General features: G+C 41.2%; 1 protein-coding gene across 1 annotated transcript in view; it reads right to left on the minus strand.

The window, feature by feature from the left end:
- GCNT4 (glucosaminyl (N-acetyl) transferase 4) overlaps nucleotides 1-4,986 on the minus strand; it is a 31,779-nt gene extending 26,793 nt beyond the window's left edge. Inside the window, exon 1 of the mRNA XM_073679970.1 lies at nucleotides 4,792-4,986. The gene's annotated coding sequence lies outside the window, so the exon portion shown is untranslated. The remainder of the gene's footprint in view (nucleotides 1-4,791) is intronic.
- Between the last annotated feature and the right edge of the window lie 17,637 nt (nucleotides 4,987-22,623).

A 22,623-nucleotide genomic window follows, 5' to 3' on the forward strand; every position in this document is an offset into this window, starting at 1 on the left:
GAAAATTTTAATTAATAAAGCCTTTATATGCCATTATACTCGCTTTTCTCTGTGTTTACATATATTTCTTCGAGTAGGCAATAATACACGGCCATGGGGTGTGAGTTGTATTTCCTCCACACTGCCTACCCGTGAATCTCATTATGTGGGCCGAAGTGTTTTCTATATTTTTTACATAAACAACCTTAAAAGTATGTAAAAAAAAGCCTGTGCATCATCGAGAAGCAGTCTGCTGTACAGCAGGCAGGACTTTATATTATCACTTCGGCTACATGTACTGATTTAGTGGTCACGAAGATTCTTTTTATGAACATTGGCCATAATGGTGTAATTAAAAGCTTCTCAGTGATACAATGCAAATGTATATTTCTATAATGAAATGTGACAATAATAATGTACTGAAGTGCCACTTATAATTCTATCTCTAAAGTAAGATGTGTGGACTACAGTAATTACTACAGACGAAAAATGATTGGTGTGCTTGGGCTAGGATTTCTTTTATCTAACGGGCTAAGTGCATGGAAAGAACGCACATGTCAAGAAACATCATATAAATCCATTAGTATATAGCAAATACATGAGCAGCACAGACGTAACCTGTTGCTACGCTCTCCTATCTGTGTGAATAGGCATAAAAGTGCACTAGACAGCAGGTATACAGTAGATGACAGGCCAGCATTAGAAAAAAACATTGAGCTCTGTGACTGCGAGAATAAACATGAGCGTCCTATATGCCATGATGTTTAACAGTCGGCTGCAGCCAGCGAGAGCAACCTAAGCCTCCTGGCAGGGGAGAAATCTTTGCTATTCCAAAACTCGGCAGGGATTTCTCATAAGTGAAATACTTTTCTAATATAAGTATTTTCATCTCTTAACCCCGTGCGTGCTCCTGAAATCTTTAATTATAACGGTATTGTAATTTCATATCCCATGTTTAGGAAAAATCCTATTACCTGAGCAAGAAGAATAAATTAAAGTTTGCCCAAGAACGGGAGAGACGGGATCCAGAAAATTATAGGTCTCTGACCACATGCCATGTTACAGCTCTGTAAAGTATATAAATTATAGAGAGCCTTAATATAGGTTTCTGCAGACCTCTTTGGCCTCCAGTTTCTTACATACGGCAGGATATTTTCTATCAGCGTTATTGTTAGTTGGATAATAGTACAACGCCATACAGAAGCAATAAACAGATGCACAGAAGGTGAACCACTATTGATAAAGCAATGTTATTACTACAAACACAGCTTATGAACATCCTTACTGATAAGACGGCAATAAACGAAATCCCAGGGAGCATCCCAGGTCATATCTCAGGTCACTGGTAAAAGGCCATGACGTGCACACAGGCTGTACAGAGGTACATGCAGTCCTTGGAGCACTAGCAGAGAACAGCCGTATAATGTTGAAAAACATTAATTCATACAGAATCCAAGGCGTGAAATGGTAGAGTATGGCCCTACAGAAAGTTAAGGGCTGTGTATTATGGCCTAGTACAACTTTAAGGTACTCAATAGATCATACGATCAATTCCCCTAATCTGATGAAAAAAAGTGTAAAAACAAAAAGTTCAATAAAAAATTCAAAAATGTAATACAGTGAAAAGATTTGGTTCATGTTGGATTCTAATCAATAGTCCTTGTGTCATATGTTAGCGGTACAAACCTCAAAAATACATTTAATGGACACTATAGGACAGTATGGTGGCTGCACAGCCTTGCAACGCTGGGGTCTTGGGTTAAAATCCCACCAAGAAAAACATCTGCAAGGAGTTTGTATGTTCTCCCCGTGTTTGCGTGGGTTTCCTCCGGGTTCTCCGGTTTCCTCCCCCACTCCAAAGACATACTGATAGGGAAGTTACATTGTGAGCCCCAATGGAGTGATGATAATGTCTGTAAAGCGCTGTGGAATTAATGGCCCTATATAAGTGAGTAAAATAAATAAAGTTTATTATAACCAATAGCACAATTTACATATAGTGTTTATTATGCAGATATCACTAGTGTGGGTTATAGATAATTTAGTGACAAAGACTTTATAATTGGTGGTGAAAGTTTAAACTTGATGGACATTGGTCTTTTTTTCAAACTAAGTAACTATGTAAGATCACTGGGAGGTAGAAGGTGACGGTGTGAGAATTTAACATCTACCAGTTGACTGGAATAAAAGCTTTCGCAGAATTTTTGTACAATGGGAAGTTGACCAAAAATGTTGTGACTTTTAGTGTTTTCACACCAGTTTGAATCAGCTCAGCCAAAATGGGCAGAGGTGGGGAGGAGCCAGCCGGAGCGGGACAGGTGCGTGACCACATCACTCAGTCAAATTCTTCAAAAGTGACTGCGTTTTGTACTCCAGAAACGCAACTCCAAGACTGGAATAGCATTTCTGGAGTGATGCATGGCACTCTGAAGAGGCGCTGAATTCATTATGTGGCGTGCACCTGTTAATAAATTTGGTACCGTCTACTCCATATACACTGGCATAGCACGAGCCAGTCTTGATGAATCGGCCCCATAATATATAACTTTTGTGATCTCACAAATTTTGATACTGGAAAGATTGTAACTGAAGTTGTAGAAGTAAATATTGAATTTTACCATGGCAGCAATTATTTAGGTTTACAGGGACTAACATTTAAGACAAGAACCAAGGACTGAAACAATGTTGGTGGTAAACCTTCTGTGGATGCTAGTGTTATCACTGATGTGCCCATACACCTTAGTTAGCTGTTGGCCTACACAAATAACTGGCTAAAGCAGAGTAAAGACAGACACTTGATCTCTGTTTGATAATGTTTTGGCCGAACGTTCAGCCAGCAGTCATCTTTCCCATACACAGGAGAGCTTGCTTGGCTGAGTTGCCAAAGACATGTCTGCTGGCAGTAGAACAAAGCGTTCATTAGTCTAAAATCAAATATGCCGAATCAACATCTCCACCCCTGACAAACAGTTTGGCTGTTTCCCCCTTGCACATGTCCGCTGAACCCATCGATCTCACTGAGCGTTCACGTGTTTTTAATGGACAGAGAGAAGGAAACAGCAGACACCTCTTACAGCGGCAGAACTTTCCTGAAAACTGAAACTAATTTGGGTGTAGAAATTCCAACATCGCAATCCTTTTCTCCACCAATTTCCTCTTTTGGGTGAGAGTCAGTAGGCCCCCTTTCACATTAGATGGTCAACTGGTCACTCCAAAATGAGCAGATTTGGCCACCTTTGATGTAATATGTATGAGGGCCTTTAGACTTGTGGCAGTAAAAATACAAGGAACAGTCCAGAGAATCTGAATCAGGGACAGTATAATGACAGTCATTACAATGTACGGAAATGGGTAAATGATGACCCAAAAAAGTATTAAAGGGGTTGTTTTTTTTCCATTTTTTTAAACGGCCTTTGGCTTGATCTTGAGGCATGGCGACTTGATGGATGAACAATCTGTAGGAAGGCTGATCTTGTGCAAGCCTTGATAGATACACCAGTGTCTTCTCCGCTATTCTTTTGATAGTATCAAGTCATCAGGTTGCTGGCCTCCCTCTTCGCCTTGTTCCTTCTATTCTAAACTTTCATTGAGTTTATATACTTGCAGATGTTCAGGATGTTGGGCCTCAACACTGTGGTGTACCGCACTATCGAAAACATGTTAACTTTATGTGCCTTTCACATGATGGTTGTGAAACAGATATGACAGACACAGTGCAAAGTTATTGTTGGGTTACTCCCCCCTCCCCGACACCACCATGAGTAAGAGCGGACAGCAGAATAACAAAGAAACTAAGCAGAAACCATACTGATGTAACTGAGCAATAAGCTCCCAGTGGCACATGGTCCCATCGTGAGGCGACAGTTCACACAAGCAGCACCACTGTGACATTCTGCTTTATATCAGTGAAACTGATCACGGGGTCAATGCTCAGAAAAGATTCTAAATTAGGAATATCTCCGGCTGTCGCTGCCAAACTGTGCTGCATTATTAATACCAGAGCTATAATAGCAGTTTATGGAGAATTACTTAACACAAATACAGCAGGAGTATACAGCATTCTTCTAGCAGCTCTATCTCATCAGAGTCCAGAATAATTAACCCCGACTTATGAATATACAACAGTCTAGTAACGCTCTCCCAAAAGTATAATGACCCCGACATAAAAGTATACAGCATTCTATTAATCTGAACATATGCGGACAAAACATATCATTTATAGGAATATATAATTTCAGCCTGATATACTTTCCCAACCAAAGAAAGCATTAGTTTTGTAAGCTCAAATATCAATTACTTCTCCACAATTCACCATTACGTAGTGTTCATCAAAGCCAACATAGTCCAATCCATTAACAGACAGTATATAATAAACTAACATCTATGCAATTTAAGCCTATGACGCTATAACATTCTCTAGTGATGTTATTCATTCTATATGTTGCTTATATTTCATATTACACGACCCCAGATCAGGAATATAATGTATCCTACAAACAGAAACACGTAAGTCGGCTACAATATATAAACCTCATCATACATCATCCTATTACCCCTATCTCATAAGAATAGAGACTTGTACTGCCGCCAACACAAAAGCATCACACAAAAGTATACAGCATCCTACCAACCCGAAACATGAATGTGCACCATTCTACAAGATGCTCTATGGAGCAAAACCCAAGACAGTCAGCATTTAGGAAAGCTGATAGGACATCACATGGGCAGGATACACAGGGGCACCCACCGCCTAGTAACAGAGGTGTCCCATCCTGAGGATGCAGCAAAAGTATCAGAAATGTATTCACTTACCGGAGTGCAGCATAGACAGTCACAGGCTGGCAGCCTCCTGGCTACTATTACTGTCTATGGCAAAGGAAAGCATTGCAGGCTTCTCTTTCTACCAGTCTGCACTGAGCCTTGTGTGTGACAGGACAGGAAGGAGTCTGTCAGAGGTGTATGAGAAGGGGCTGGGTGACGCGAAAAGAAATGGGGACTGCTCCTCCTCCAGCAGCAGAAGGAAGTGAACTGTCTGCTGGCTGCCAACATTTCGCTGAAAACAGAAAAATGAAATGAGTTTTGGGACTGCTGAGCACTGAGCTGCTAACATGTTCTCACTTCTTCATGCTGGAGGCTTTATACTGTGCACTTCGCTTTAATTAGGAGTCAAGAATTCTGCATTTAATTATCTATTACTTAGTGCTCATTATAAGTCACATTCTCTGAGCAGCTCTACGCATGGCCCGGACCCCTGTGTAGCTATTAAAGCAATTCTCCAGGCTTCTACTTACTTAGGCCATGTTCACACGTTTTTGGTCAGTATTTTACCTCAGTATTTGTAAGCCAAAACCAGGAGTGAAACAATCAGAGGGAAAGTATAATAGAAACACATCACCACTTCTGTATTTAACTTAATACTCATTATATATCACGATCACATACTCTGAACAGCTCTACACATCGGTCCGGACCCCTGTGTTACTGATGTGTTGGTCGCGAACGATCTTCTTCTACACATCGGTCCGGACCCCTGTGTTACTGATGTGTTGGTCGCGAACGATCTTCTTCTACACATCAGTCCGGACCCCTGTGTTACTGATGTGTTGGTCGCGAACGATCTTCTTCTACACATCAGTCCAGACCCCTGTATTACTGATGTGTTGGTCGCGAACGATCTTCTTCTACACATCGGTCCGGACCCCTGTGTTACTGATGTGTTGGTCGCGAACGATCTTCTTCTACACATCGGTCCGGACCCATGTGTTACTGATGTGTTGGTCGCGAACGATCTTCTTCTACACATCGGTCCGGACCCCTGTGTTACTGATGTGTTGGTCGCGAACGATCTGACACAAAGAGCCGGCTCCCTGCTGTGACTGATGGGAGCCGGCACCCCAGTGAGAACCACTAACTTCTCTAAATGGCTCTCACTGGGCGTAAAATCGTAGTGTTTGGCGGTCGTAACTCCGCCCACCCGATCTAAACTCCGCCCACTCTTCGATTTAATTGGCTAATTGTACGAGTGGGCAGAGTTTCGTCCTGGGTGGGTGAAGTTTCGGCCGCATCAACGTCGTCTTAAATAGTGATCCATTTAGGATCCAAAAGAGCCAGCTCTTTTTGGTGAGCGGAGCCAGAAGAGCCAGATCACCAAAAAGAGCCGGACTGCCCATTACTACCCTGTCTAGTTATTAGAGCAATTCTCCAGGCTCTTACTTACTAAGGCTCATTTCTCTCGGTGTAGCAATTACTTGATAATCACGTTTTAGGCAGGAGCAGCAGCCTAAACCAATGATGAGGCAGGGGGCGTGTCTCAGACTACTTCAGACTCTCTGTTGGCGCTGTAGCTAAGCTGTAGTCACAGATCACAGCTGTATCCCAATGCAGCTAACATAAAATAGCAGCAAAATCTGAGGAAATATGTAGCAGATAATTATCTCCTGTAGGCACCGACTTACATATTATTTTAGAGCTCCGAACAGCAGGTTTAACCTAATGTTCTTACGTAAGGTACTTACTTAAAGGAAGTCCATTAACCATGTATACAGAATAAAGCAGGTCACTTATATTTCTCATGAGAACGATTAACTTTTTTTATATTTCTAGAATATATGAAATAACCCAAAGCTCATTGAATAGTGGGATTTCACATGTACATATTATAGTCTTTTAGCTGTTCACATGTCTGTCGTTTCTTCTGCACCAAGTGGTCAGCAAAACAGGCATGTCCTTTTTTAATCTGAGTCAAGAATAAAATTCTTCAATCCAAGTCCATCAAACTCACTGACAGCAATCATTGCCATCCGTGTGCTGTCTAACATTGCAATGTAGAGGAGAAGCAGTGGATTTTATTTATTCATTTTTCATATGAGAAAATCCCTGATGAAACAAAATCAGACAGTTTTTTTTAATTTTTTTGAGTACAAGAAAAATTACTGACATCTGAATGAGGCCGTGCACTTAGTGGGCAGTTATTATTAATAGCGGGTTATTTTATGCAGCATTTTATTATGCAGATATTGAGGATGCCGGATGACTGTGTGGTACAATAACATGAAAGTGAAGAGTTTAGTAACCACCAGAGTGTTTAGCGCAGGAAGTAATGGGCAATGGACAAGATCTCATGTACTTTGATGGGATGATTGTGGTGAAGGTGAAAAAATATTACAATTGTGAATGGTTTGACAGCAGCCAGAGGGTGGAGACGGCCTCCCATTGTACAGCACATTGCCAGAAATTACAGCACCATGCTGCAGCTGAACTGTACAGTCCATGGACTATGGCGCGGTTTCATGAAAAAGGCAGCCATGTTTGTCTACTTTTATACAACCCCTTTAAAGGGGTTGTGCTACAATTGCTGTTTTTTTCCAAAAGCCCAGAAAAGTTTTAAGTTCTTAAAGCACCACTCCAGCGGTTTTTCTTATTGCATCTGTTCTTGGCATCATTCCTGTCGGTCTCCAGCAGTTTGTGACCTGACAGATCACTCCAGTGTTTGCTGGCTGATCCAGACGTCACAACTCAATGTAACTCTATGAGAGCGACAATGAGGCCAGAACAAGACTCTCATAGGCTTCCATTGAGAACCTGGTCAGAAAAGTAGCACCACTCCAGCACTTCAATAACAAAAAAAATTGGAGTGGTGCTTTAAGTACACCCCCAATGTCCAAGTATACTTACCGTTTGCTTCCCTCAATGTATTCTTACCCCTAATGTCTTATATGAGGCCCAATTGTCCAGGTGCAAAAGAAGCAGCTTGGCAAGGCTGCTTGTTTCTGGGACACTACTGTTGTCAGAAGCTCTCGTTTTCACTGAGCTTCACAGTCTTCTACTCTGCCCTGTGCAATGAGGGAGTGTATGGTATATGCCATCTCACTACACTGAAATAAGAGGATACCTGGTATACAACATAATCTACTGTACGTGCTCGACCATAGACATAAAAAACATATATAGGCCAGGCAAATTGTGTTTTATTTCAACAATAAGCAATAATGAACAATAATGATTTTGGGACAACCCCTGTAGTAAATTGGTACCCCGGCCACAAAGTGTAAATGAAGCATAATGTATTTTTTACTACTATAAGATACTACACAAATACAGTAGAACAACATAAATAACATGTTTTGCTCGTCAAAAAAGATCATGCAGGTGGGTTAAATGGAAATTACAATGACACAAGATTTTGGGACTCAATGCATTAAACTTCTGCTGTTGGTTAGCCCAGGGTTCCCCAACTCCAGTCCTCAAGGCCCACCAACAGGTCATGTTTTCAGGATTTCCTTAGTATTACACAGGTGATAATTGCATCACCTGCACAGGCAATAATTCCATCACCTGTGCAATACTAAGGAAATCCTGAAAACATGACCTGTTGGTGGGCCTTGGGGACTGGAGTTGGGGAACCCTGGGTTAGCCAACTTCTTAGCTCACTATTGAGTATTTGCAGCCCTGTTGGAAAACTATTGCCAATGGTTAACTTCACACATTTTATTGCTAACCATAAGTTTAAGTTCCCACAAGGAATCTTTCGCTAAGCAAAAAGCGCAGCTTCTTACAGTCCCGGTGAAGTAGATGGGATTTACAGAAATCTCATGCATCACTGTGCGTTTTTTTTTATGCTGCATAAACTAATCTGCATTGCATTTTTGAAATCCACAGCATGTCAAGTTCTCCTGCGGGTATTCTGAGTTTTATGTGCAGTTTTTCCCCATTAGATGGGGAAAATTTGCAGGTAAAAAAAAAGCATGTAACCCGCACCTGACTGTACCAAAGTTTTGTTAAAACCAAATACCAGGAAATACCAAAAACAAACTTTATTGATACTGTCGTGTACGGATTACATGCGTTTTCGATGCATTTCTAATGCAGAAACGTATTAAAAACGCGTTTCTATCTGCATATTTTCCACATCTAATGTAAGCCTACAAGAAAAATGAAAAAGAGAGAGTAATGCTCACTGGCACTGCAAGCTCTAGATAGCAGCAACTTAGTTTGGCCTGTTTCACACGTTCTGATATTTCCAGTACTGGAAAAACCAGTACGGGAGATATGGGTCCGTGTGTACCTGTACAATGGCTCATGTCCTTTGACCTACTGAACAAAGGAGCAATACGTCTGGCATAATTAAGAATAATTCACCCCCCCGCACCAGTGGCCAGATTGATGCTTTGTCGTCACACGGACTACATGCATTTTTAGTGTATTTCCGCAGTGGAAATGCATTAAAAACACATATGCGTTTTTTACCTGCGGGTTTTACTTATTTAATGCAATTTTAGGCTGTGTGCCCACAATGAGTTTTTGACACTCTTTTTTACTCAGCGTAAACTGACCTGCGGTGCGTGTTTCAAATCCGTCACGTCAATTTCTCTTGCAGGTATGCTGAGTTTTCTGTGCAGATTTTCTCCATAGACTTGCATTAGATGCAGAAAAACTGCAGGCAAAAAAGCAAAAAGCGCACATGCATTTTTAGTGGTTTTCCGTAATGGAAACGCAACAAAGACGCATGTACTCTGCACCTGACTGTATCAATAAAGTTTTGTCAAAGCCAAATACTAGGAAGTATCAAAAACAAAGCAGCTTTGTTTAAAACCTGACACACTAACATAAATCGCAACTTCAAAAACAGAATAAAAACATTTGTAAAAAAAAAAATGCAGAAATTTAAAATACCTCTCAGAGGAGAGATAATTGGGCCAGGTCTATTCTCACAAGAGAAGCCTATTGGATATTACCTCTGGAGGCCAGAACACCTTTTAGTATGAAAAACAAAAATGATCTACTTTATATTTATTAATCATGTCATTTTGAAATGTATTTATATTATCATTTGGATTTTTTGTGTTTTTTTTTATATTTTTTCTGTTTTTCTCCCTTTTCCTTTGTCCATGTTGAATAATGAACTACATTTTATGCAACTCACAAATGATTAACAGCCAATGTTGATTTTAAAGGGTTGTCCAGTCCAAATCGATAAGTCTGCAGTCACTCTGTGTGGCTGCAGAGTTATGAATCCCCCCAGCTCAGGCACTGTGCGCTGCGGGATTCACCGGTTTCTGAGCTGGGACTCGAGGGTATGTATGAGTCAATGAAAGTGTAATAAAGCTGCTAAGATTTTATCAGAGATGCCACCTTTTTTTTGTTATACTAGGGATTTTGTATTTATGGTTTTGTTTTTGGTGCTGTGCAACCTGTGGAAATAAACATAACAGTGTTTTGACACAAGAATCCAGTGCCTGTGTGAACGCTACCTAGGGCCTACCTGAGAGAGTGAATCCCTACACCCCTAATAACTGAATTGCTGGTTTTTATTCAATTTGTATCTGAAAAATCTGAATATAAGGTGATTTAATCTGATGTAGCTGTAATCGCACTGACCTGAAGAATAAAGCTGTCTTATTACTAATACAGTATGAGGAACCACGCAAAATTAAAATAAGAACTATTTTTGTACTGTTGTCTATTTGTTCTTTCTACCTAAATAAAAATCGAAATAAGGCGCTTTTCACATTTATCCTGCGCGCTTTACTTTGGGGTTTCCGTGTAAATCCCCAAGATCGCAATTCAGACAAAACCACTGAGGGAAACACTCACAAGAATGAGGCAGATGGAGTCACTTTCGACTCCATCTGGTCTCTGTTTTAGTTGTCTTTTTAGCGCACAAGTGTGGTCAACCACAGTACTGGGCACGCCTAAAAATATGGACACCACCAGAACAAACGTAGACCAAAATTTCTTCATCTGCCTCATTATAGTGAGTGGTTGTGTTGGAGGTTTCGTCTGAATTTCATTTGTGTGAGATTTACACTGAAACCCAATGGTAAGTGCTCAGCGTAGAACACAAAAATGTGATCCCAGTTTTATACTGAAAAAAAAAAATGTTATGTACCTCAAAATGTTTCCAACAAAAACCCTAAATTATCCTGCATAAAACCAGCCCCCACTCAGGTCCGTCATCTGTCACTAGAAATATAGGGGTTTCCCACATTAATGGTAGAACAAAGCCTCCGGAAAAGCGACATGGCTCCCACCCCCTCAAATCCAGTGAAATCTGTGATCCCAAATCCAAATTGCCCCCTTCTGCTGAGCCCCACTGTGCCTAAACAGCAGTAAGCGGCTATATCTTTGGCATTATTGTAATGGGGAGGAGTCCAAGTAACAATTTAAGGGCTGCGTATCACCAGAAGCACAAGCTCGGCACAATGTATGGGCACTAAACTGTCATATTTGCAATTCTCTAAAAAATAAGCATGGATGTTATAAAATGGTCACTGCAGCCATAGATGAATTTATCAAGAGGTGCAATTTCTACAATGGGTTCACTTTTGGGGTGTTTCTGCTGTTCTCGGACCTTCGTGGCTCTGCAAATGCCGCCTGCAAATTATTCTACCAAAATCTGTGCTCCTAAAGCCAAATAGTGCTCCTTACTTCTCAGCCCTGACGTGCATAAACATGTCAGCCCTATATATGCAAAAAACAAAACGAAGATTTTTGTGCTGATGAGCCAGGACCATGCCAGCATCAGCATGTACATACCAGCCCCAAATACATAATTAATATAGGAGAAAGAATGAGGGGCATAGAGGTAACAACGAAGTATATATAAGTTTATTAAATAGTTACTTATTTACAATGAATATCGCATAATAAACAGACACTTAAATGACACATAATAAATACATACATAGAAAGAGTCACAGCTTGGATGATCAGGTGTATATGGTCAGGAATGTCCAGCGTACAACAAAACCCCCCCCACATCCCTATACCATAAGTGATTGGGGAGGATAATAGAGTGGAGATAGGGGGAGGGGGAAAAAGGGAAAGGCAAAGCATGCACCAACAAATATAAGTCAAGGGCTGTAGTAATGGATAATCCAAGACATAGTGTCTACCTGGAATAGCAAGCGCCCATAGAAACAATGAGAGGTGCTTTACCTAAAATATGAGGTAACGCTGGAAATAAGAGGGGTTCCGTGGAAGGGGATGCCTCAACGCGCGTTTCGCCATCAGCACGCAGGCTTTGTCAAGAGGCCAAAGAGTAGTTTCTGATGCCAAATAGGGCGTCATCGCTTTTGGGAGAAATTTCGCAATAAATAGTGGGGTCCAGTTTCACCTATTAACCCTTGTGTAACTGATAAATTTGCAGCTATTAAAAAAATAGATATTTTTCCACTAAAATGTTATATTTCCACTCCCAATCTTATAAAATTCTGTGATGTAGTTTGTGGGTTAAAAATGCTCACCACACCAATAGATTAATTCCTTATGGGTCTAGTTTGACAAATCGGGTCGCTTGTGGGTGTTAATGCTTTTTTGGCACCTTAGGGACTCTGCAAATGCAACACGATGTCCAAATTTGCATTCCCAAAATTAAATACCGCTCTTTACTTTCTGAGTTTTGCCATGTGTCTAAATGTTAGTTTTTGATTACTGTGTTCAGGAGAAATTGGGTAGCAAATTATGGGGTCCAATTTCTCCTATTACCTATGTAAATTATACATTTGGTACTAAAACTCATATTTTAGTGGACAAAAATGTTTTTTTGTTTTCACATCTGAATGATATAAAGTTTTGTGAATCACCTGCATGTTTAAAATGCTCAGCACACCACCACATGAATTCATTTAGGGGTCTAGTTTCAAAAATAGGGTCACTTATGGTGGCTTTCTATTGTTTCGGCATGTCAGGGGCTCTGCACATTCAGGAAAAATTGTGTAACAACTTATGGGGTCAGTTTTCTCCTATTATTCACTGTGAAAATTACAAATTTGGGTCTAAAACAACATTTTAGCAGAAAAAACATCATTTTCATTTTCACATTCGCATTTTAAAAAGTTCCATGGAGCACTTATTGGTTCCAAATGCTCAACATAAACCTAGATGAATTCCTTGAGCGGTCTAGTTTCCAAAATGGGGTCACGTGTGGGTGTTTCTGCTGTTTTGGTACCTCAGGGGCCCTGCAAATGAGACATGGTGTCTGCAATCTATTCCTGCCAAATGTATACTCCAAATACCAAATGTCACTCCTTCCTTTTCGATCCATGCTGTTTGTCCAAATTGAACTTTTTGACTACATGTGGGGTATTACCGCACTCAGAAGAAAGTGTGTAACAAACTGTGGGGTAAGGATTTTTATATTACCTCTTGCAAAAGTGAACTGAAGCAACATTTTTGTAAAAAAAAATAATTTTTTTAATGACAACCTAATGTCATTAAATTCTGAGTAGTACCCGTGGATTCAAAATGTTTACTATACCACTCGATAAAATTGTGCTGGGTTTCTGCTGTCTAGGCATCTTAGGGGCCCTGCAAATGCGACATGGCATCCGCAGTCTATTTCAGCCAAATTTGTGTTCCAAAATTCAAATGGTGCTCCTTCCCTTCTGAGCCCTGCCGTTTGTACAGAGGTTTCTGACCACATGTGGGGTATCAGCGCACTCAAAAGAAACTTGTGCTATCCCTTGTACAAGTGAAACATTTGGGGCAACATTTTAGAAGAAAAATGAACATTTTTCTTTTTTTCATTACACTTTCCTGACAGCAGTTTTGAAGAATTTGAAGGGTTTGGTTTTTACATTGTTGACACTTTTGCAGAGTTTCCAATATATAAGTCATGCAAAGTCCATTTAAATCTAAATAGATCCCTAAAGAAACAGGTTTTGCAAATTTCTTGAAAAAATTAAAAACTGCTGATAAACTTCTCACCCTTCTATCATCCTAACAAAATTAAATGATGTTTGAAATATGATGCAGATGTAAAGTAGACATATAGGAAATGTTATTCATTAATTATTATGTACAGCATGACTAATTGGTCTAAGGATATAAAAATTAAAAGTTTGAAAATTGCAAATTTTTCAAAATTTTCACCAAAATTCTGATCTTTTCACAAATAAATGTAAAACATGTCAGCCTTAATTTACCACTAACATAAAGTACAAAATATTACGAAAAAACATTCTCAGAATCACTGGAGTATGTTGAAGCATTTCAGAGTTATTACCACATAAATTGACACTGTCACTAATGTGCCGCATCCTGCTGAGGCCTTTGGGGGATCTGGGATCAGAAAGTTGTGTCACCCTCTGCTGGGACCTGTAGTGAGTCTGGGATTAGAAGATCTCAGTGATTAGCAGTGATTCCTCTTTGAAATCTACAAGGCAATTCATGAGTTAAACAGGTTTATGGTTTCTTGTGGTATGGAAGGGGTTAAGAGTTCCTTGTTGTAACTTGTTGTAACTCTGCTGAGTTTTTCTATTGGCTCTTGTGTCAGCTGTTGATTGTTGGAACTACCCTCCTTTCATTATTTAAACCTGCTCCTGGCTTTCTCCCATGCCAGCTAAAGTATTACTGTCCTGTGCCGGACTACTCAGGTGTTCTTGGAGAAACTGTTGTGTTTCTTTGAAGCTTGTGGATTTCAATTTGTTTATGTGTTGTCCCCGCCTGTCTCATTCCCAGTGTTGTCTTTATCGTAATAGTAAGACTAGTGTCTTGCTGTCCTGCACACTAGCCAGGGCAAGGTGCAGGGTCAGTCAGGGCTTAGGCACGTGACAGCGCACGGGGGGGGGGGGGTGATAGGAAGCGTAGGTTTCAGCATAAGGTGAGTGTTGAGGGGTCACCATCTTCTCTCTCTCCCTATCGTCAGGGTTTCACCAGCTCCCTCACCCTTTCCATGGAACACCGGGCAGATGCCCTAGCGTGACAGTTGCAGCAGATGGCAGATCGCAGGTCAAAGTCCGCTAAGCGTTTAAGTTGAATGGTGCAGATTGATTTTCACTTTGTGTGGAAGGGGTTAAGAGTTCCTTTTTGATCCTGCTTGGATTCCATGTGGCTCTAATCTCAGCTGCTGCAGCTTGCTGCCACTCCCTTTCATTATTTAAACCCACTTCTAGGTCTCTCCTAAGCCGGTTATAGGTTTCCTATGCTGACCTCCAGGGCTGCTACCAGGAATTTCAGGGCCCCATACTGGCAACATTTTTGGGCCCCCTTGACATTCCACCCAGGCTCCACCCCAGCTCCGCCTCCACTACTCGAACCTTCCACAGTCCCACCGCCCACTCTTGGAAAAACTTCACTTCAGCACCACATCCTCACCAATCACACATTAACAGTTCCCATCGAACATCAGATCACATACATAGCCAGCAGCTTTGGTTTTGGCCAATAAATTTTATCAGTCTGACAACACGACAAGGTAGACTCTTTTGGCAGGGCCCTACTCTACGCTAACCTATTAAAATTTTCTTTAAATATCAAGTACTCTTTTTAGGTATATTTTTAATTATTTTTTCTTTCAGGAAATGTGTCACGTACATTTTTTAAAATGACCAATACAGTAATAACTTAAACATTCGCGATTTTAGGTTCCAGAACTGATCGCGGATCAGGAGGAATCGCGAATGTTTGGTACAAGTCACTAAAAATGCTAATAAATGCTTATTTCTAAAGCCCTAAATATGACCCAAATCATGCTCCCAGTTTCATTTAAAATAAAATTACATATACTGTTCACATTAAAAATATTTAATAAATAAATGGGGCCCATTATATTAAATGGAGGACTATATTGGACACATTGTATTAAATGCATGGCTATGTGGGGCTCATTGTATTAAATGGAGGGCTATGTGGGGCCCATTATATTAAATGGAAGTCTATGTGGGGCCCATTATACTATATAGAAGGCTATGTGGAGTTCATTATAGTATATGGAGAGCTATATGGGGGCCATTATTCTGTTTGCAATGCTATGTGGGGGACATTATACTGTTTGGAGGGCTATGTGGGGGCTATTATACTGTATGGAGAGCTATGTGGGGGTTATTATACTGTTTGGAGAGTTATGTGGGGGCTATTATACTGTTTGGAGGGCTAGTGGGGGCCATTACACAGTGTGGAGGTTTGTGTGGGGTCCATGATACTGTGTAGAGGATTGTGTGGGGGCCATTATGCTGTTTAGAGGGTTGTGTGGGGGCCATTATGCTGTTTGGAGAGTTGTGTGGGGGCCATCATACTGTGTGGAGGGTTGTGTTGGGGCCATCATACTGTGTGAAGGGTTGTGTTGGGACCATCATACTGTGTGAAGGGTTGTGTTGGGGCCATCGTACTGTGTGGAGAATTGTGGGAGCCAATATACTGTATGGAGGACTGTGTGAGGGCCATCATATTGTATGGAGGGTGTGTTAGGGTCACAGTTGGGGCACCGTACTGTGTTGAGATCTATAACTTTGCTAGGTGAGAACAGTAGGGCAATCATACTGTGCATGTGGAGGGTACTGTGGAGAAATTTTTTGGAGGGCACATTTGTTGGCATCATACTTTATGGTGGACATGAAAGGGATATCTTTGTGCGTGGGAGCTCTAAGGGGCTTCAAATGGGGAAAAGTTAAAATTACTTTGTAAGAACTGCAAAGTTGTGAACTATGCTCTTCTGTGACTCCACTGATTATTATTTTTTTGTTGGGGGGAGATTAGCACTTTTGCCCTGGGGCCCAATGATTTCTATGTATACTTCTGGGTGCTTCATACTGTTTATATCATAATACTGTGGCTATGGGGCATCATACTGTATATAGGGAGATATGGTGCATCATACTGTGTATAGGTGGGCTATGTGATGCCATCATACTGTGTACATGCAGCTTTGGCCATTATACTGTGTATAGGGGGTCTGTGTGAGACCATCATACTAATGTATAGGGGGCCTATATCAGTCCTACTATAGAGGTTTTGGTTAATAATCAATATGGTGGTATTTCTACTGTATATGCTAGTAATATATGGTATAATGCAGTGTTGGTGCTAATATTGGTCTTGGTACAGTCATATTTTTTTAAAGGGGTTGTACAAACTCTCAGTAAATTGTTGGCAAACAGCCAGCTTGTTGAATCCCAACGGTGTGTAATTTACACACAGTAAGGATTCAGTACCACTTGCTGTTTCCAGCAGTTGTCACCTGATCACAAGCATGTGATTTACATATTGATTCACATAGGGGGTGGATATGCTGTACTCGGCCACGGCCACTGTACAGTTAATGGAGCTCTACGAAACGTCGCCTTAGCTCTTTTTAAGCAAGAAAAATCACTGGATTCCTAATAGGAGTGCTGTCTTCTTTTTTTGGAGTTTATATATATACAGGTGCTTCTCACAAAAATAGAATATCATCAAAAAGTTAATTTATTTCAATTCTTCAATACACAAAGTGAAACTCATATATTATATAGAGTCATTACAAACAGAGTGATCTATTTCAAGTGTTTATTTCTGTTAATGTTGATGATTATGGCTTGTAGCCAATGAAAACACAAAAGTAATTATCTCAGTAAATTAGAATACTTTACAACACCAGTTTGAAAAATGATTTTAAAATCCGAAAATGTTGTCCTACTGAAATGTATGTTCAGTAAATGCACTCAATACTTGGTCGGGCTTCCTTTTGCATCAATTACTGCATCAATGTGGTGTGGCATGGAGGCGATCAGCCTGTGGCACTGCTGAGGTGTTATGGAAGCCCAGGTTGCTTTGATAGCAGCCTTCAGCTCGTCTGCATTGTTGGGTTTGGTGTCTCTGATCTTCCTCTTGACAATACCCCATAGATTCTCTATTGGGTTAAGGTCAATTGTTTTGGGTCTTCCCTGGCTGGTGATACATAATCCGTTGGTGGATTGGCAAACCGGGGAGATTATTGAATGGGGAGATTACTGCCATGAAAACTGTTTAGATATTTCCTTTGCGACAGTCAAATATTACCTGCTTTTCTGTCTGGTTTTGAGGATGTTTTTTCTGAGAGCGGGGTTCAGGATTTGCCTCCTGATCGTGCATATGACTGCCCTATTAACCTGACGCACGGAGCTAAACCACCGAAGTCCAGACTGTATAATTTTTCTGGCCCTGAGAGACAAGCCATGAAGGATTTCATTGCGGAAAGTCTGGAGAAGGGACTCATTAGGCCCTCATCTTCGCCTGTGGCGGCAGGGTTCTTCTTCGTGAAGAAAAAAGTTTGCAGTCTACGTCCCTGTTTAGATTTCCAGGAATTAAATCAAATTACCATCCGAGATCCATACCCTCTTCCTCTGATTCCTGATTTGTTCAGCCAGGTTGTAGGAGCTAATGTATTCTCCAAGATGGATTTAAGGGGGGCCTATGATCTGGTTAGAATCAGAGAAGGGGACGAATGGAAAACGGCGTACAATACCCCTGAAGGGAATTTTGAGAGTCTGGTTATGCCATTCGGTTTGACCAATGCACCTGCGGTGTTCCAGAATTTCATAAATGATATTTTCCATCATTTGGTGGGGGGTTTGTGATGGTCTATCTGGACGATATTTTGGTTTACTCACCTGATTTTGAGACACATTGAGGGCATGTTAAACAGCTACTCCAGATATTAAGGGATAACAAACTATATGCCAAACTAGAAAAATGTGTTTTCGCCGTTCAGGAGGTGCAGCTTTTGGGTACTTGCTGTAATTTTCGGATGGATCCGGAGAAGATCCGTACAGTCCTTGATTGGGACCGTCCCGAGAACTTGAAGGCTCCACAACGTTTTATGGACTTTACTAATTTTTACCGGAAATTCATCCAAAATTACTCAGTAATTGTGAAACCCCTTACTGACATGACTAAAAAGGGGTCTGATTTTTCCAAATGGTCGGATGCCTCCCTCCAGGCTTTTTCTTCCTTAAAGAATTATTTTGCCACTTCTCCTATACTCAGTCAACCCGATGTTTCCCAACCCTTTGTTATGGTTGATGCGTCGGATGTGGAGGCTTCGGGCTGTGTTGTCTCAGGGTCCATCCCCTGGTAAATGGCGTCTATGCACCTCCTTTCTAAAAAATTGTCTTCAGCTGAGAGAAATTATGACGTGGGTAATATGGAACTTTTGGCAATCAAATTGGGGTTTGAAGAATGGCGACATTGGTTGGAGGGGGCTGTCAATCCTATTACTGTTATTACTGACCATAAGAACCTGTCATATCTCCAGTCAGCTAAACGTCTCAACCCTAGGCAAGCCAGATGGTCCCTGTTTTTTTACTAGGTTCAATTTTGTTGTCATTTTTCATCCAGGGGTCAAAAATGTCAAGGCTGATGCTTTGTCCTGGAGCCTCCCTGGTGGCAGTGACCATGAGAACCCTGCCCCGATATTACAGAAGGGGGTAGTCATTTCAGCATTATATCCTGAACTGGAGGGTGAGATGTTGGAGGCTCAGGGGTACGCTCCTGCCTCTTGCCCTCCAGGAAGGTTATTTGTACCATCTAATCTGCGCTGCAAAGTAATTAAGGAACATCATAACTCTGTGCTTGCTGGTCATCAAGGTGGTAAGGCAACCACGGACCTCCTCTCTCGTCGTTTTTGGTGGCCGGGGTTGCATCGGGATGTGATTGAACACATAGCTCCTTGTAGTATTTGCGCGCGTTCTAAGGTTTCGCATACCCGTCCGTATGGTACTCTTCTTCCGCTACCTATCCCTAGTAGGCCATGGACACACTTGTCCATGGATTTTATTACTGACCTACCGGTTTCTGCAGACAAAACGGTGGTTTTGGTGGTTGTAGATAGGCTCAGTAAAATGGTTCACTTCATCACATAACCTGCACTTTCAAATGCCAAAACACTTTCAGGTGTTTATAAATGAGATCGTTGTTATGGTTAATTTTTAATATCTAGATTCATTATTAATTTAGAATTTTTTTTTTTATATTTTTGCTATGTCTGAAGTCTGCTTAAGTGTTTAAGACATACATTGTGGAATGTCTGACTAAGATACTGGTTTCCTGTAAACTCCTTGACAAGAAGGTTTACGTTGGGTCAAGGGAAGTGTGTTTACTACTGATAGTCTAATTTCGGTTTCCTGTTCAGTTGTATGTAACAATCGTATTTTAACAATCGTATTTCCTTTTTGTCTAGCTAATAAATATGGTGAGTCTTTGTTGCCACACCAGAAGACTCTACCTGCTGACAATGCATGTCACATGTATTCTGTCTCTCTTCCTTCAGCGATGAAGTATCTTAATTTGAATCTCACTGGCAATGTGAAGACCCTTTGCTGTCTATTCCAAAGTTCTCCTTAAAACAAAGAGGGTCTCCATAACAGTACATGGTGCCTGAAACCTGGGATTGTCCTCTGGACCCGTCAACAAGGATCTCTCTGGAAATTACTGAATATCATCCGCAGTATGTAATCCCTTGAATTACTAATAATTCAGTCCTATCTAGAGGGCTCCAGGATGGATAATTGGTGGTCCAAACAAGACAATATTTTTTTTTTAACCCTTGCCAGTGATTGAATTTGTTGTCTTATATGTTTCAATGTGGTTTTTAGATGTATAATTGACGATTGAATGATGGTTAAATGATAATTGAATGAAGTGGCGAGTAACCAACCTTGCCCAGCGTGTCAGGATTAGGCACCTCCGCTGTTCTTCTGTATATTTCAGGAGTCAGAGGATTGTTTTATGTTGTTTGTTTTGTCTATGTCATAAATGTCTGGTATGATATTGTAAACTATGAGGATCCTTGAATGTGGGACTGAATGATTTTTGAATGACCAATAAGGGACTACGGTCTCTGCTTGATAAGGGATCCCGTTAGGTGTGTTCCTTCACATGTGGTGGAGAGGAAAATCGGTCCGTAAGAGGATCAGGGAAGTGTGATTGCCTATAACAGAGGAATCCTTGACGGTAAGGTAGTACTGTGAGGGTATTGAATTCCCCTGCAAATTGATAAGGGCACCCTCAAGAAAGGGGTAACTGAATGCAGTTTTTAGCCCGAATACAGCAGGGGGATTAATATCAGCGATTGTGCAGTGTGCATTGAATGATTGACGTATTGTTAAGTCGTTTTTGATGAATTAGAATCGTTGTCCTCAGTGTCTGTGTTCTGTGTTTTCTGTTTTATGTAAGCTCAAGAGAGGGAAAATCATAGTAGTTGAAGTTCTTGCTCAGCCTGTATACCCAGACAGGGAAACATATAGTATAAAAAGTAACACTTATTGCAGATATAACTGTCACGCAGTGCCTTTACAAGGTTGCAAAGGAAAACCTTTGAACTAGGAAATGTTATATGATCATGCGGAAATAATTGCAATAGTAGGTGGAGCAGTAGGCTTGGTATTGTTATTTGTTTGGTTGTGTGTAAGAATCTCCCGAGCCCACAGGGCTGGAAAATCGGTGTTAGTACTTCCTTAAAGATCTGTCTTCCGAGGCTCAGAGGAGACTGGGACAGGATCAGATCAGTCTTTCGAGGATCAGAGGAGACTGGGACGGGATCAAATTTAGAGTCTGAGAGGCTCTAGGTGTGCTGAAGAGAGTTCTGCGGTAAATCTGGCACAGTGGTTGCAGTCATGAGGACTGGCAACAGTAAGGAATTGACTAACCTAAAGGGCATGGCCCCAGTTCCAGCATGTGAGATAGTGGAGAGACTGAAAGGGAAAGAAGCAGTAGAAGGATGTGAAATAATATTGAGGAAATTTGGTATGAGAAAGTGGGGAAATCTGGAAGAGAAGGAATGGGAGACATATATCTGCAATTGGGAAGGATGGTTGAAAGATAAGAACAAACTAGAGCAGGCTAGGATGTGGTTTGAAGTAGCAAAATATCTCTCAATAAGTGAACATAAATCAGAGGAAACCAGGCATGGAACTGTCTATCTAATCTATGATAGTTTGAAAAAAACTCTGACCCGTGTAGTCTCTGTACCTGATGTAAATTCTGCACCACCTTTATCACCCCGCCTTATGCTGGGTCGATGGGATGGACTTGCAGACATTGTGGTCATCAGAATCCCCCTGAGGTTAATTGTTGCAGGTCCCGTGGGTCTTCACACCCAGGGACAACACCCAGGGTGCCTCTGTTCCCTATGAGGACCACTAGTCCTGTACATTTTCAACCTCCTAGGATGGTTGATAATGTGCAGGTACACGATCCCCCCCAAGTATGGCCAATAGAAACATATTGGCCTTGAACTTATTGCCCTCGCTACACAGCTTCCAGATCCCCGAAAACCCCCCTTAACATTTAGAATGCGCCTCCAGGGTGTTCAGGAGGCATATAGGGCCACATGGGATGATCTAGTTTCTGTCATTCTGCAGAAAGGCAGTGACCCCTTACTTATGGAAATTACTCAGATGCTGCCAGGCAGGAACCGGCCATTAAAAATACATCAGAGCCAGGTCGGGTGTTTATACAAATGATGCAAAACTGGGCATGGGCAGAGCAGGATAAAAAACAAGACCTGTTACAAACTGTAGTACAGGATAAGGCTTAGTCAGTCTCAGAATATGCCTCTGTATTAGAACAAACTTGGTTGGATTGTGGATATGAGCATAATGATGATAAGGATCGCAGATTATTATTGCAGTGTTTTATGAATGGTCTTAGACCTACGGTTCAGACTGCAGTACGCACTAGTCGTCCGGAGTGGTGCAATATGCAATGGCAAAAATTACATCTATCCATCAAGTGTCCCGCAAAATCAACAGCCACTGCCCAGCCCCCTCCATAGGAAACTGGCAATCCAGATGTCTCCCTCTGCCCGTTGTCACCCCCCAGGGACCCACACTCACTGTCCGCGTATCCCTGGGGGAGGGACAAACTATTTCATTCATGGTAGACACTGGAGCAGCCCGTACAGTATTAATG

This window comes from Phyllobates terribilis, unplaced genomic scaffold, assembly GCF_046119375.1.
Source record: "Phyllobates terribilis strain yellow unplaced genomic scaffold, ASM4611937v1 Scaffold_1__5_contigs__length_1240528914, whole genome shotgun sequence".
NCBI lineage: Eukaryota > Metazoa > Chordata > Amphibia > Anura > Dendrobatidae > Phyllobates > Phyllobates terribilis.